The following is a 17,992-nucleotide window of genomic DNA, read 5'->3' as shown; positions in this document are numbered from 1 at the left end:
TTCATCGAGTGATTATTTTATACACGTAACTCATCGTCGGTTCATCTTCCTCTAGTGCGTTATATACACAGAGACCCATGATTTGTCTCTATGCATCAACCTCTGTAAACAGATATCGATTTGAAGTTAGGTAATATTCATTTTACCTCTATAGCACTTGAATGCGTTCTGCCCTGATAGGTTAGAAGTGGGGAAAAAAGTCTTTAATTACATGTTCGACATGTCCTCGGTAGTATAGTGGTCAGTATCCCCGCCTGTCACGCGGGAGACCGGGGTTCGATTCCCCGCCGGGGAGGATATTTTTTTCGTTTCTCAAAAGGATAAACTCGTTGATTCGCAGTCGAAGTGTTTTTTTTTTTTAAATTTTTCTTTTACAGTTTATCTCGCAAAAACTGCTCGTTTTGATTTACCGATCAGACGACGATACCCAGAAAAATGACCGAAAGCTTCCAAAAATTGGTCTGGGAATAAAAATGTCTAACCTAACCTACAACTCCGCCAGGGAGAAGAGTTTTTTGAATGTTTTCTCCGTACTCGAAATGATCGCATTAGAAAAAAACGTGACAAAAAATCGAAATTTCATCGAGTGATTACTTTATACACGTAACTCATCGTCGGTTCATCTTCCTCTAGTGCGTTATATACACAGAGACCCATGATTTGTCTCTATGCATCAACCTCTGTAAACAGATATTGATTTGAAGTTAGGTAATGTTCATTTTACCTCTATAGCACTTGAATGCGCTCTGCCCTGATAGGTTAGAAGTGGGGAAAAAAGTCTTTAATTACATGTTGGACATGTCCTCGGTAGTATAGTGGTCAGTATCCCCGCCTGTCACGCGGGAGACCGGGGTTCGATTCCCCGCCGGGGAGATTAATTTTTAATTTTTTTTTACAATCAGAATGATCTGATTATTTGTACAGAATCAAACATGACATTGCAAGACAGAGAATCTTGTAATCAAATTATTTTGCATGTATCGTTCAGTTCGTCCCTTTTAAAACAGATATCGATACGTCATGTAATTTCTTTTTTCAAGTACATATTCACCGGAGTAACACAAAATAAACAATACATTAAATAAACTGACAATGACATTTGCAATTGCAAAATAGCTGTTATATCGTTTCTTTTCCTTGTTGTATTTTTTTTTTTTTTTAAGAAATAGACGTATAATAATATTACAACAATAGTTTACAGTAATGTGAAATAAAAAATCAAAAAATTATTTCTACTTGTTCTAAGTTGTATTATCAAGCGTCTGACCTGATTAGGGAATAAAAAATGTACCAACTTTTTTCTAATCTGTACCATATTTTCCAATTCTAACAATCGTCTTAGAATAAATCTCACCGTCTGCATCCATACGTCATCTAAACGTGGTATCGCACATTACTCAACCCTCACACTGCGTCACCACCAAAGGGCGTATCATTATACAGCATGAAATAAATGTTTATAATTTTCTCAACACGTTACTCAAGTATATGCCGTTGTGCTGATAAAAACATGTAAGTGGATTAATCCACGTTGAAAATCTGTCAAATTTTTGGTACTAACTGAATTTATCTTTATAGACCAAAGCCAATGTCACATATTTCAAGATTTAACTTTTATTATTACGAGTATGAACCGTTAGATTATTATTGCTGGAATGAGATATTGAATGAAACTAATGAAAATTCACGACAAAATTGAAATTACTATCATTTATAACCTGAGCGCTGATTGAATCAAGCTCGGTGAAGTCAAACCAAACGAATTAGACATCGCGATCCAAGGCACAGTGTACGCACATCAAGTACCTGAAGTAAAACATTGGCAAAAATGGCAATTGTTAAATTTTGATTCTTAAGTAATAATTCGTCATTTCCCGACGAAAAAGGTCACAGACTAAACATATACAGTATAACAAAATTCCGCACTTGTAAAAAGTCAGTGACGTTCCTCTCTGCATTTATTAGAAATCGAAAAAGTCAGTACGATTTAAGTGTTTGATTATGATAAGATATTAATTGCAAAAAAAAAAAATGTCTGAGATTGCTTAATGTTTGAGATTATAGTTATAGTCATAATTATAGCTATTACATTTTAATTAGCATTATGTTTATGGTTATTATTATTTTTATTATTACTATTACTTGTATTATGTTATATATAAAATTTTTTTGGGATTTGTGATCAAAAGGGGAGTTATCTCCATGATCAATAATAAATAAATAAATAAATAATTGTAAGCCTAGCTAGACGTACAAGGTACAATACGTGTCACACTCGCGCACCATCTCACAGAGGCATACGTAGTTATAATATGGCAAAGCTACGCCAGGAGAGCAGTTCGGAGTGTGTTATAAGACGGCTGCACAAGGCCCCGCTGTACAACCGTCAATTCGTTACGGGTCAGAGTTCACCTTTTGACAGTTTGATTGCGCGGTAATTACCCCTTGGTGCGTAAATTACCGTCAAGGTTTGTACTCGACACACGCAGATGCACAAACACACGTGCTATAAATACACAAGTATCCGCATTGTACGAATATCGCAACGCATAGTTCTAACTCGATCGGCTCCGCAGACTAGTTTCCTACTATTACAACCTACTTACAAGAGCCGAACGATCGGTACGAGTACAGGAACTAATTAACGGCACATAAAGGCGTCGTTTCGACGTCAGTCCAAACGTGGAATGAAAAGGAGCTCACACTATTCACCGCGGGTATTTATTACATATCATACCGGTATGTAACTGCAGCTACAGAACCGTGTTTTCTAATATCGGGTTCAACCCAGGGTCAAATACTTTGCCGATCGGATATTTTAGTCATGAAAGAAACTCGGAGCTGCTTGGGATTCCAAAGGATTTTATATCAGCTTGAAGTACCTCGATACTTTATTAAGTTTATTCTGAATAACCGAACTTCAGGGTTACCGATATTTCACTTAGATCCACTGATCAACGAACCGATTTACTCTACGGACCGAAAAGTGACTCCGTTACTTGCCGACTGACTGCTTCGTGGTCAAGACGCAAAATAGTTAGACCAAGGTCCGACAGACAAGTTAGACACATTGTGTACGAGACGCCCTCTCTGTGTCACCAACCTTCTATGGCCGACGTCGTTCGTGGTGAGACGCGTAACGTGAAAAACTGTAAAAGCCTATTACGCATTAAAAAATATTATTCGTTGCAATATGTCAGTAACCCCTTAAAAATACCACACTCGACATCAAACTTCAAGTGATTCGAAGTGATTCGCGATGAAATTAAGGCTCCGCAAGAGTGCAGCAAATGATTACGAAACGAATCAGCGGCCATAAGTTTCATTTCCATGAAGTACGTAAATCGCGCGAGGTTATCTTCGATCGATTTCTCCTCTTTACACTCAGCGCCATGTTCCTGCAGATCCTGCGACACACGATTGGTGTGAGATAGAATAGTTCATTGGCAATGCCGGAGTGGATGTTAGTACCCAGGTACACCGAACGAGACGGCTATCTGCACTTTCCTATCTGCCCGATGACATGACGTACAGGAGCGTTTATTCCCGAAGTGCATTGCACCGTGGGCGGACACCCGGTTATTAAAAGCACCGGTACAAACGATACGATCATCGCAGTGTCGACCCGACGATGTTTTATTGTTCAATATTTAATACGGAGGCGTATTGGCGTATACCAAGCAAACAACCTGATCCCGATATCCGGTTGGACGTGCCGTCCAATTTTCAAACAGCGATCGCCCCGATCGACTTGGCGAATTGAAAACAAGAAAAAATAAGAGGTTATGAAAAACTGCCAAGGCGGTCGGGATGTGCTCGTGTGCGAATAAAAAACATTTTTTTTTTTTTTTTTGTGCCTCATCGTTTACCGACTCGTCGCGAGGCGTTTGCAGTCCTAGTCGACCTGCAGTACGCGAGGGCGTAGGTGGCGTGGGAGGTACCACAGTAATTCCCTCCTTTACCCCCACTTCCGGGTAAATTTGCGCCTACCTCGAGTGGCGGGGGTTTCCGGGGCTGCGCCTGTCGCTAGGCTGCCCGGCACTCGGCTGGAACTCGATAACGTTTCTATATTCGGTCGCGGGAATTAAACGAATTTTCTATTCGTATATAATATGTCTGCCGTTGAAATAAGAAGAACCTCTCTTCTTCGACGGTTTTGGAATTTTTTTTTTTTTTTTTTTTAACTATATTTTTCGATTGTGGTAAAAAATGAAAATAGTAAAGGACTGAGCGGTAACCGCAATTAAAAATTTCTCTTACTAGTTGTTGTTTTCCGAACAGTATTACACAATTTGGCCTCATGGATGATTTGTAATATGTTAATGTATATCATGGACGGCATAGAGGAATTTTTTATTTATTTATTTTTTTTTTGACGAATGCAAACGTCAGCTTTGCGCGCCGTTGTTAAAACATGTGATTTATTTATTTGTTTATTTTTTTCATTCGGAATGCAAATATAGCGAACTCGATCCATCGCAGGCTTGTAACGCGATTCGTACAAGGATGGTACGGTGCATGTGACGATACTCGAATACGTGTAGGTGTACGAATAGGGTGCAACCAGGGTGGACGATTCTACGTTTAACGGGCGATCCATCACTGGGATCATTAGTTTTTCAAACCGTGTTATCTGGCATTGCTAGAAAATATTTCATATTTTCCACAACTAAATTATGGATGAGAAACGCCTGCAGAAAGTGCAGCACGCACGAAACTACGTTAAAACCCTCCGCATAGCATTGCATCAATGTGTTACGTACGTGTGCATCATTGCTGTGTGAAACTACCTTCAGTTATATTGCCCGCGGTCGGAGAGTGAGAGAAAATCATCGATCTTCCATCGTGTTCGAGTTTTATAATTTTGCTAAATTACGCATGTATAAAAAAAAAAAAAGAAAGATGATGAAATATTTTGCAACGACATTGAAACATAAGAAGAACAGAAAGCTTTCGTTGAATTGATTGCATTTTTATTTAAAAATAATAATAAACAAAAAAAAGAAATGGAAGGAGCAAAGAACAAAGGTAACGCGTTGGTCAATGGTTTTACAAGTTTTCTATCCAGCGTCTAAAAAATGGGAATGATAAATAACGAAATGTAACTTTGCATCGACTGGGTGTTCACATGCTGACACTTCATGGGTAATTAGCCTGGGTTTATTACAGAGTGTTGAATAGACAACTTGACATCGGCTGTAGCCGTACACCCGGATGACGGTATTATTTATTGCATGTACACCGAAAGAGGTATAGATAGTAGGTATAACTGTATGCAGGAAATGGTGTGCAAAAAGTAAACCGAAGTACGTATTGCTAATGGCGCTAATATAGATTGCAGAAATGTTCCGATGCAATATGCAATTACGATGGCTGCAGTTTTACTTTTTTTGCCGTATAGGATATTCCGGTAATTATCTCACTTATGTCGAAAAGTATACGTGCGATTCTTTTTCAAAACTCTTCGATCAGTTTTGCGCATGTATTTTGCACGATACGTAATTTAGAGAAATAATAAAATTCTGCAGGTTACCGTCAACTTCTATCAAGCAAAGAAGCGATTCTGACGCTTCGGTTTTCTAACGATTATTAGTATTTTCATTTGTGCCCTGTTTTCATTTCAATTTTTCATTTTATCTGTTGGTGAAGAAATCACAAATCGGTCGGTGAGAGATTTGAACTAAGTACAATAGTCGTGAAAGCGCCTGTATCAAGGAACTTTAAACAATTCGTCGATTTACCTGTGTATTATATTTACAGTAATATTTATTAACCCATTAAAGCCCAGGACAAAACTGGGTTGAATGGCATCAAACTATTCTATTCATATGAGAGTGGAAAAGTGGAAGTTGAAAAACTGATTGCACCAATCGATTCTATGGGAAAAAACGATGAACTAAGCCTGTGCGACATTTCTTCATCAGAGTATAATTTGCTTCCATAATTTCTTATAAACAATTGCAAATGGCACAAGAAAAAATACGTATATTTTATTTTTTCGTTTTACCATGAATGGAATAGTTAGTTTGATGCTCTCTAACCCAGTTTTTTTCCTGAGCTTTAACGAGTTAACGCCTCAACCTTCCGCCTAACTTGTTTTCGATCCGAAACAAAATGCGAGTTCGATTCTATACGAATTATGTGACAATGACTCCCAATCTCTCACGCCGACTGCATCGCTAGTTACATAATTCGTATAGATTCGTATAGAATCGAAGCAGCATTTTGTTTCGGAACGAAAACAAGTTAGCTGTAAGGTTGAGGCATTAATGAATATCACTCACACACCATCAGATACACTATATCAAAATCAAAGTGGCCGATATGGACTTAGAATTTATGTAGATGGCGTGAGCCACGTCTCGTGATTCAAGTTTGGATTTATTTGACGCGATTGTAAAAACGCAATTATATTAAATCCGGCCAACCGATCCAGCCGACCGTTCGTCTAACTTCTTCCATCTGCGCCGGGAATGAAAAAAATAAAAATTCACGAATCCTCAAAATATCAGGGATGAAAAGTGAAAAAGTTAGAGCATCGAAACGGAGGCGGGAAAAAATCACCCGAGCGATTCTGTGTTTTTTTTCCTACCTTTTTTTGAAACTACAGTGTTGCCTGATCTTTTCTCGTACCCTTGTAAGATGACGTTGAAATATTGGTCAGATTTACGGATGCCGAAGAAGCTGGAATACGTGGAATGCAACGCAATTTGTCAGAAGAAAAAAAAAAAAAAAAACTATTCAAATTATTCAGTTCTGTGTTAATGTATTCAAAGTCATGGAATCTAATTGAATCGATAGCCTCAAGATTGGACGAAAATAAAATTTAACGCACTGTGGCACAGAATATATTTAGTGGAGAGAATTTTTTTGCCAAAAATAAAAAAAAAAAAAAAATTAAGGGCGAGAATACACTTTTTTAATTCTCTTCTTCAATCAAAGTTTTTGAAAAATCGAGACGCTTGGAAGAGTTGACGAGCTTTTGTTCAAAGCGGAGTTCAAACCGTGAATCAGTAGATTGCGGTAACATTGCTCTGCGGATTCGGTTTTTCGGTTATTCATCAGTTTCAAATCGAATACAGAGGCGCGACTGTTCAATATCCGAATCCCTGTCCCGGCAGATGAGGATCAGGTGAAATGTTCCAGTGCGTGTCGTTCCTCATCGCCAGGACACGGAGGTTCTTGACTGTCCAACCGCACGCACGCCGATGAGCAAGGACGTCTTCGCACCACTGCTCTCTTCTTCGTGGGCATAAGTGCACGCCCTTATAATATGAACGTGTGTCCGTTATTCGAGTCTCCTGACTCCTGACGCTTGCACGATACTTGCGAAACCTGCTCCACTGACCGGATTCCAATTAAGTATTTTTACGTCTAGGTCCGGATTATAGAGCGAAAAAGGCACAAAGAAACCAGAAGAAAAAGGGACGCTTATTTTTATTTATTTTTTTTCTTCTTCTTACTGATATAAAAAAAACATTTCATTCGTGACTGTGCGCGGAAAATAATTGTTCAAGGAACAGATTGATGCGTTTTGCAATTCATTGTTCGAAAAGTTGGATTTATTTTTCTTTTGACTGTAAGAAATATCCACGTTTTATGCATGTGTAAAATAATAAACGTATATTTCATTTTTAGAGAAAGATTGTTCGTATTGCTTATTCATATTTGTATAAAATTTATATTCATACAAAAAAATTGTGAAACGTAGAAAATTTTTAAAGCATCCCTCAAAGATTTATTCCCAATCCCGTTACCCTTCGGAAGAACTATGCAAAAAAAATTTTAACCCTTGTTTCAGCTTGAATTCATCGCAATATACGTTATTCATTGTTTGGTATTTGAAAATAAAACAAGAATCTAAGAAGAAAAAGTGACGGTTTATAATTTATGATAATTTTTTATCAGCTGAAGAACATCTTACCCTGTTGAAAACAGTACTCGACAATTATTTTTCGTACAAATTCTGAACATGGATACATATTTATATTTACACACCGATCGACGAGAGGGAATCAAAAATTAGATGTTTTATCGTTAGTTTCAACGTCTACATTGTATATGGAAAAAAAAAGAATTCGTGGGTGATTAATACAGACTACAACCCGGCGTAACACCGAGTCGAAACACACGTTCGTGTTTGTTAACCGGTTTGCTTTTAGATATATGCTTGTACAATTGTGTGATATGACGTAAAGAATCGAACAGAACGGTATAAAACCAGAAGAGTTTAGTATAATGGTATGTAGAAAAAAACGAATTCTATAGTTTTCGTTGTTATTCGATGTAACGCGCGCCCGTTAAATCCTGGGTAACGCCGTATCACCGTTCAGGGTGCATCCTAGCATAATGCCTCCGTCGGGGATGAAACATGGAAAGGTATAGCTATACCGCATCTGCCGCGATGAATAATCATTAAACGTCCGTAAATAAACGAATAGAAACGCATGCAAGACGACCCGAGGCTTGTGGTTTGATAGGTGTACGCAGAGTGAATTTCTAACGGCTGCATGGCCCGTCGTCTGTTGAAATTTAGTGCGCATGCGCTACATTTCAATAACGACTGTTTGCCAGGGTGACCAACCGTCTCTAGCCTCAAAAATATTGACAGAAAAATATTTCAGGTTATTTGCATCCCGGCGGACTGTCATCTAAATTTTTGACGGTTGGTTTCCCTGGCAAACAGTTGCTCTTGTATTGGAAAGCGTGCGCATAAAATTTTAGCAGACGACGGAACGTGCAGTCGTTAGGAATTCACTATGTGTACGAATTAATGAGTGGTTCCCAAATACAATGGCGGAAGAAAATGAAAATCAAGAAACTGAAAGAAACGGGTTTCCAAATTCGTTCATTGGTCACAGTCATCTGCATGCTCAATTTATACATATAAACTCAACAAACTTGTCTCATAACAATTGTTATTCGATGGTAATTATAATAATTGATCATCTGTATTACTATTTATATCGTTATAATTGTTCGTACCAATCTTCGAAATTTACCATATTCATACCGTACACACTTTGAATTTTTTTCGACTACTTGCTTCTTTTGCTTCTTTCAAAAAAAGAAAAAGATCAAGGGAAGTTACTACAATCACCCTAAAAATATCAAATTGAGTATTCACTAGATCTTCAAGTTTTACTATTCTAGAAAATTACCTGCGACCATTTTCAAACGGACGTCGGAATGTGTGCTTGTGTGATCAAATTTTTGTTCGACCATATCCGTAGAGCGTATCAACGGATTTGGATGATTTTTGTTTCAATCGACGGAGATTTTCTGAACTCGGAATTGATTCGCTTTTTGAAATGATCGGAGAAATATTTCACAACTTATTCGATTGAAATCTTTGAAAAAAACAACAATAAAATAAATAAGTATTATATCTCGAAATTGGATTAACGGATCAGTTTCAATCAAAGCAGTTTTTCTCAGAACTGACTAAATTCTAGATTTCATCGGTCGTATAGTTTTAGAGTTATTTGATAAACAAATTAAAAAAAAAAATCGTTATTCAATGTTTTATAGACTCGAAACGCATCTCGGCTTAAAGTTTTTCGACCGGCCTCATCAACGTTATCAAAATCCACCACTTGTCGCTATTTTTCATCAAGAGTTATAGCGCGAAACAGGATGCAGTGCGAATGAATCCGCATAACACACGTTCCGAGAAAAGAACCATCGAAACAAACACCTTGGTCAAAATTCAGCGATCCCTGTGTCGCTATTGCATCGCTTATCCCCCTGACGATTTGGCCAAAGTCGTTAAAAATTGCAGTTCTAGCTCGAGGTGTACTCGCGTTAACATACAAGAATATACCCGCGTATACACGATACGCGCGGTAGACTCGACACGAGCGACGGAGATATAAAAGAGAGACAAAAAGGCTAAATGTATAAATAACGAAAAAGGAGGGAATGGAACATACGGGCCTGTTTCGTGGCAGGTGCAGCACTTCGGGAGAGGGGCGGCTTCTTCTCCTCTCTTCTCGTTATAGTCGTCTGCGGTGCCTCGGTAGATCCCTCAAATAAAAGTATCAAGTCTTATCAAGGGGGTATCCAGAGCCAAGTCTTCAGGCCGGCCCGATTCCCGACTGCGGTGTGTCGCTCTTTATCGACTGCTTTTTCACTTGGAAGCAATTTCACCTGATCGTACGATAAAACCGACGCCTAATGGGCCCCCGTTGTTTATACCCGTGTACGCGGCGTGCCTTTCTTCCTGTTATTCTCGCCCCTCGCACCTCATTCGAACATGAAAAACACTTCGTATCAAAGTTACGTTCGAATTAAGTAGAATAATTTTTCATTTGTTAGTTTGTATTCTTTTCTTTTTTTTTTTTGAAATATTTTTTATCCGCAAAACACAGGCAAACTTACACACAAAGGTTGAATCAGATCAGAATTCACCGATAATTATAGGTTACGAAGAAATCGTCGAAAAATCTCCTCCAGGGAATGTGGGGCCAGGAATTTTTGGGACCGACGACGCTGCGGGGCCCCGATCATCGATCGAACGCCGTGTAAGTAACGAGTCGCGAAATTTTTGCCAGCGGCGGCGAATCGGCACGCGCTGATGGTTGCGGGGAAGTCGCGGCGTTTATAATGATATGCGGCGGATCTCAAGTCGAAGGACGTATATCGTTATAGGATCGGCGCACAAATTGGGCATCGTAATAACGGACCGATGGCACTGCGCCCGTCTCGCTTCTTCCTCGAAGGACGGAAGAGGAAGGAGTTCGAGAGAGCGACGGAAGGGCGAAAAGGCTCGCGCAGCCTGCAGCCTCGATCGGCTTATCGATACCGATCAATGAGCATTTTTCTTCGCAGGGCTAATTCGCGACGACATCGGCGCTAGCTAAATAGCCTGATTAAATGACCGGTGCGTTTGCGATGTCCAACGATCACTGGACAACTGCCTAGATGTAATTCGGACATACGTCAATTTTCTGTCGCTATAATCGATATATGGGGTAAATGAGAGGCTGCGATCGGCTAAAGAGATTGCCGAATTCTTGAACTAATTCTCTATGAAATTGCGAAAAGTTTATGAGTTAGCGAATAAGTAAAAATTTTGAAGTAAAACCTGGTGAAGAAACGATCGATCGGTACAGATAAATCGGTTGATAGAAAATGAACTTTTTCATTGAATTTTCATTCTCAAATCCGTTCCATCATGTCCGAATGCAATTTGTGGTCAATGATTTTTCACCACGGATCGTTACGATTCGATACCGATTTTTAATCAGAGCCGTCGTATATTTATCGTCGTAAATTGCAGTTAATCCTGACTTAATGAAAACTGATGCAACACAGCGGATCCGATTCCAAGAAATAGATACAGAGTCACGTGTCCGATCGTTTGAAAGCCGGTCGTCGAGGCTGTTTGAACACGGTTCGAGGAAGGAGATGATATTGGATTTACAAGGCATTAGGATCCGTTTACTTCGGTATGTCTAGGGCAACCGGTAACAGCTAATTCTAGTCGGTGGAATTAGTAAGTTCGATGTTTGTAACAAGTCGACGTAGGCGAGAGAGGGTGGCTGTCGGAGGTGGGACCTGGTCGGCCGTGTCACCCGCTGGGATCTAGGTGTTCCGAGTCCTGTGCTCTCGTGCTCGATTCACCTCCTACGAATATTGATGATCCTACGTGGCGGTTATGAACGCAGCCACGATGCAGCTTGAATTTTTCTCTCTCATCTCTTTTTTTTTCCTTCGTCGCATTAATTATCGACGCTTACTACACTCGGACGCCTCGATCACAACCACAGACGCAAAAGGATTCCGGCATTCTTTGCGGTCCTACATGCGGTAGGGAAATCGGTAAAATGTAGTCTAGAAGAAAAAAAAAACTGGGCCTCTTTTAGTTGAAGATTTTAATTTTTAACATAATTTTTTCGTCGGCGAGAGAATTTTCATATTTCACATACAGATAATTAATTCAGATAAAAGAGCATCTATAAAATGACATATCGATCGTTATTTTTTTTTTTTTCATAAATGTCTCCGTCAAAAGAGACCTAATCACAATTTCGTATTTTCATACGATAAAAGATTTTTGTCAAGAGAACAAGACAGTCTAGGAATTAAGGTGATAGATGAGCAACTTGGAATCTTACGAGACCCAAGTAATCGTAAGAAATTCACTTTTTCAAAAAACAATTACAACTTGACTGAATTTATGCAAACAAAATATGACTCCACTTGTGTAAATGAAACAGAAATAGAGAGCGAAAGCGAAATCAGTCCAACAAAGTCTCCAGCGCGACTGACGTTCGGCTGACTCAAGAGATGCTTTTGTGCGCGCGCGCATCCAGAATGCGCAAATCTGAGATCGGAGTGGGGGGCGTGCGACAGTCGGACGTTGCTGGGACGGTTCTACTGTACATGAATACGAATATACGGCAGTGCAGGATCACGGTAAACGTAAACGTAGCGAGAGAAAGAGAGAGAGAGAGAGATGAGCACCAAAGGAGTTCCCCAGAATCGAAAAGTTTATGTTAGCGTCGACGGGAGTTACGAGACGACCTATTCACATAAGACTCTCTGAGTTACTTTTAATTGCTTTTTGATTTAACTCTCGGGCTACCCTGCGAAGGGTATTCCTTACGCCTGCGTTACCTACTCGACATACACAGCGCGAATTCTGAGAGTTCCTGAGAGAGAGAGAGAGAGAGAGAGAGAGAGAGAGAGAGTCTAAGCTGCGCCTGGAGAACGACCTGCGGCTAGAGGCGAACATAAACCAGATGGGATCTGGCCTGAAGCATCTTTACACTCTTTCAAGGGACTGTATTCCAGATAACCCCTTGAGCACGCTGTGCGACACGTTTACAGGTCTCTCTGTACACCTAATAACCTCTGATCGTGATAGTGCTTCTTGATATATCGAATGTAAACAACCCCGGTCGAGCAGTGAATTAATTTTTTTTTTGTTAAAAATTAAATATAGAGATATTTTTCAGGTTCTCGAATGTTTCTCAATCATGATTTAAAATTATTTCCAAGTCTGCATTGAAAAAATGTTACTTTTCGGAGAAAATATTGCCCGGAGGTAAATTTTTGAGTCGATGTAAGACTCGCTACACGCTTTGTCGACGCAATAACAAAAAATGACTCGAATCATTTGACTCAAAAAACTACAGCATATTTTAGTACTCTTTAAAAAAAAGTTTGCCACCACAGTTCGAAAGGTTTCTGTTACGATTGTAAAACAAAATGATACTTCCAATAATTTTCATTTCTTCGGTGCTTGATCGTGCCATTTTCTAGCTGTGTTTTCTCGAGTTCCTGAATGTGTCGAATGAATCGAGAAACGCGGTTACAATTAAATTGTGAAAAAAAAAATGTTGTTGCCAGGAAAACAAGCATCGAAAATTATTGATCTGATTGTTAGTCGCTCAGAAAAATTGAAATGAATATAGATTGTTTCAAATATCGAGAAGCTGAAAATTAGCAATAAATCCCAAGTGCTGGCGGTGGTCAAACTCGCGAATCGTTTTCAGCCAATCAGTGCCCACATTCATACGCGCATCCATAAATAAACACGTATCATATTATACCCCGGAGTTTGGGCCGACTTTACGACGTGTCGTACTTGGCTCTTTGGTCCTGGAAGTCGTGTAAAGCACGTATGTGTCAACTTACGGCATCTTCCTCGGGTGACCTCCTCGGCCTCCCTGACAGGTTTCGGCGTCCGATACAAACTATCCTCGCCGTGTTTCGTGTTGCGAATTCTTTTTACATTTTTTCAAACCAGATGGTTAATAACCCGAGAAAGTCATTAACTAATAACGATCCGGGAGACAAGTTCTGCTGGAAAATTTTCACTGCGCTCTACAGACAACGTCTCGTAACGTACTCGTTAGTCATAGAGGCGAATTGCAGAGTCGATACGACAAGTGTGCGAAATTTGAATTGAAGTTTGCTGGAGGTTTGAGATTACGGTTTGAGTCAATTTCCGTTGTTTACGATGTCAGAATACAGATGGCTAAGATTTTTTATGTCCTGCCCCTACGTTAGTGGTAACCGCGAGACGATCACGGATTGATTACGAATCGACGTAGCAGGATCCATCGATTAGATCGTGTATACTTGCTGGGTGCTTACCCCGAGTTATGGTCGATGTTGAGGAGGCTAATTTCCGTTATAAGAGGATGAGTCCGGGGTTCGCACCCCGGGGATGACGTACGGGTCTGAGCCGACGGGGGGCCGAGTCCCACTCCTGTGTACCATGCGTCGGGTAAATGTAGGTGTACAGGGCGTAAACCAGGCCCAAAAGAACCGCGCCGGATAAATATTTGAATTACAATCCTCGTCGATCGTAAAAACGTCGTCACTCGTAACGGATAGGGGTTCTCGACTCGCGCGCGACCGCGTCTCTTACATCCTGCACACCTAGCTCCGATCCGTCCCGCCGGGTCACCCACTGCGAGAATCCGCCGCCCCCCTGCCTGCGGGGACTCCCCGGGATGAGTCCTGGAATCGGGAACGCCGTTCGATTCCCGTCCCGACTACGTCGCGAAATCGGGAGTAAGATCGTTCGCGAAATAAATTATCGCTCATTTTATTATCGATATTGACGGATGATAAATCTGATGTCACTTTGGTCGAGATTTTTTTTACCAAATCTTTCTAGCAATCAATCAAACATACGTAAGTCACAGGTGGTTAAGGATGTAATTAAACGTTCAGACCAGTCGAGGAGCTGGTGAGGCAAGAATATTATTTAACGAAGGTTCGGAAGTGTGCACACTGAGTGAAATTTTTAGTTCAGGTTACCGCTCAGTTCTTAATTATTTTCATTTTTTACCACAATCGAAAAATATAGTTCTAGGTAGGAAATGAAAATTAGTTTTCCAACTGTTACAAATTAAATTTTTCTCAGTGTGAAACTGAAATTTATAGAGCTGAATTTAGTTGAAACAACATTCTCTTGGGACGGAAATGATTTCATGAAACCATTAATTTCAGCTAGAATAGCAAAATTATCGATCATTTATTGAAGAGATCCCAGAAAAAATCAAATCGTTCCAACGATTTTTATGAAATATAGCTCATTTTGATCGTAAATGAATTCTTTACAAATATGCTAACCATAAGTCATGTTTTCTATTTCGCTTCTCAGTTGATCGAAAATAGATGAACAGTGAAATCATTACGAGTCATAAATAGTAATCCAATGTCTCAATAAAAAATATTCAACCGTTATCCAAAATTAGTTTTTGTAAATATGTAGAGAATTCTTTTACGAACAAAACGAGCACTAATTCAATAAAATCGGCCAAACGTTAAGATTTTTTCATTGTGAACATAATCAGATAACGGGATCTCATCAAAGTCGAAGAATTGAAAAAGCATTTCACCCAATTTAGTCAAAAACCTATTTCATAACATTCAGGGGTTCTTCGGATTGCTGGATTTTAAGACCAAGTGCAAAATTCGCAAACAAAATTCCAAATGGCAAACAGAAATGTTTAAAACTCATACAAAATTCGAAATGCATCAAAAACTTCTGAAAAGTCTCGAGATCGATCGGAGATGCGCAAAAACTGATAAAACTTCAACGATTCTCTAGAAAAAGGATACAGTAATACATTGCACTGTATATTTTGGTAGATTTTAGGTCCACCGTTCAATGTGAACTCCCCGATCTCTCGACTTAAAAAATGTTCATGACTTTAAACAGTAGATTGCAACAACCGGAGGAGCCTAATGAGCGATAAAAAATAATCACCGTGCTCAAGATTAACGTCTGTGTTCGAAAATCGAACAACAGCAGCCGCGAGCGAATTGATTCCGATAATCGATTAAGCGCAGGTGCATGTTTATTTCTCGAATTGCAATTAGGCAAAGAAAATTGGCATTGAATACGTAAGGAGAATCGTGTACGGTTTTGAACCGGTCAATGGCTTCATCCGCGTGCGGCAGACGTCATTACGTTTCACTACCCAGCAGCCTTTCCCCGTTTGCCGGATCACCTGGTCGATCCAACCTGCAGCCCGCACGCTTTCGTCCTCAACTTTTTGATCTCGTTTTGTCGCCAGGAAGCTGCTGCGCTGCACACGTACCTACGTTTATTATAAATACCTCGGAACCGGCGGAGCGCCAGCATTACTCGAGGCACCGGCGCATTACCGAAGAGGAGGAGATACGTAAGTACGAATTACATTATGTACTCATTATGCTCGAAAACCCGTCGTAATTACGATGATTGAAAGAGCGGTTCGAATATTATTGGCGAAATATGAGCAAAAGGAATAAAGCGCAAAAAAAAAAAAAAAAAAAAAAAAAAAACAGCAATCAAATAAATGCAAGGTAATTCAAGCATTAAGTAAGCGTCTCACATCAGCTTGACAATATACGTACGTACACTTGGGGACAATGAATGTGTTGCGGTTAATTTTTTACACCGGACAGTTATGTTGGCAACACAGAGAAACCTACAGCGCCACACTCGGTCGAGCGCGAAACTAATTCAATCTCAATAAACGTAACATAACCTATGGCCGTTGAATCTAACCTTGTCATCTAACGGATAATAGACTTTCCGGTAACAGCTAGAAGACTAATTTTCATTTTCTACCTAGAACTATATTTTTCGATCATGGTAAAAAATGAAAATAGTTGAGGACTGACCGGTAACCGGAACTAAAAATTTCTCTCAGTGCACGCAGTAAAAAACTGTGAACGATTTCAGAGGCAGTTGAATAACACCTCCATTTTATTGATTCTATTTTAATTTAAAATTTTTTTTCCAGATCGCGAATTGACGTTGATTCTTAGCGCTTGACTCTTCTTATAAGAAGTGTGGTTTTGATCTTGGTTATTTCTCACCGCGCGAGACAGAAGCAGTAACAATTAGGATCGTATGCAAGGCTCGCGGTTCCCGCTGCAATGTTGCATCGATAAAATTAAGTGCTTGTTTATACACGGCTCGAGAAGTTTAAAAAGAACCCGTTGAAAGATAAATAATCCAAGAGATACGACCAGTTCTCCGATCACCTGTCGCCCCGATGACAATTGCCCATACCTTCTGCCTCATACCATTCGCAAACCGTACGTACTGCCAGAGTATCTCCGACCAACGAACGCTGCCAATTATCCAATGGTCAATTACACACAAGCTCTCTCTCGCGTTCTTGCACCGTGTTTTCAAACCATGTGTGAAGAGTACTTTGATATTTCGTGAAATGGAATTAATGCGTACGTTACGTTGAAACAAATTTTTTATTAGCGAGAAAAATTTCGAGTAACTTGCGACAAAATTATCACCAATTCCATCATGAACCTTGGAAATCGAACCGAAGAGTCGAGGCGCCTACTTACACGTGTCCCGGAGGAATATGAGGCATCTGCTGGTCTTGTTTTGGCGGCGTACGCTGTTCTTCGATGTAATCCGAAAACCTGCAATTACGAGATCAACCGTTCCGATACTCGGTACATTAATTACTATCAAAGATATCCACGGCCCTTCAAAATCGCTCGATTCGAAGCGTCTCGTTAAGCCTGAAACGCACTCGTGGATTCCAGAGTTTCGGGATTCGAAATCAAAGGAGTGGGTGAAGCACCATGGATTTAAAGAATCCCGCACGTATCTTCATGCCTCAAATATACGAAAAGGCATAAAATTATACGAATTACTCTTTGAAATAATATGCGGGCTGCAAGTCGTCCGCCGATAAAGAATGCTAAACGATACCTCGGAGCTTCGATGTAAACTGTAATGATCCAATTAATCGCACTTACGGAGTTTTGCGTGCGTGTACCGTAGTTGACCATACGTGCAAAGTGCATCTGCCCGTCTCGTCGAAACCCGCAGATGATTTCACCCTTTAATCGGGGTTTAGTTACCGAAGTGTTCTCGCGGAAGGCATCCGAAGTGTCCCGAGAATAATCGCGTTGTGGGAAAACGGAAGTCGCTTTTGTTTGATCTCGAGGTAACTTTGACGAATCTTCTCATGAAGCAGAGTCGTGATTCCTTGGTTTGACGGGT

The 17,992-nt window shown here is 40.0% G+C and overlaps 1 protein-coding gene and 2 non-coding genes across 3 annotated transcripts in view; 2 read left to right on the top strand and 1 right to left on the bottom strand.

Annotated features, from left to right (window-relative positions):
• Nucleotides 1–17,992, bottom strand: part of LOC124183967 (semaphorin-1A-like) — a 220,037-nt gene that overhangs the window by 156,030 nt on the left and 46,015 nt on the right. The gene's annotated exons all lie outside the window — the stretch shown is intronic.
• Trnad-guc lies at nucleotides 224–295 on the top strand. Its single transcript has one exon. It is a non-coding gene; the product is annotated as a tRNA-Asp (tRNA).
• Trnad-guc lies at nucleotides 802–873 on the top strand. Its single transcript has one exon. It is a non-coding gene; the product is annotated as a tRNA-Asp (tRNA).

This window comes from Neodiprion fabricii, chromosome 5 (genome assembly GCF_021155785.1).
Source record: "Neodiprion fabricii isolate iyNeoFabr1 chromosome 5, iyNeoFabr1.1, whole genome shotgun sequence".
In the NCBI taxonomy this organism is placed as follows: Eukaryota; Metazoa; Arthropoda; class Insecta; order Hymenoptera; family Diprionidae; genus Neodiprion; species Neodiprion fabricii.
Note: the sequence above shows the minus strand (reverse complement) of the source record. Positions and strands in the feature narration are given on the sequence as shown.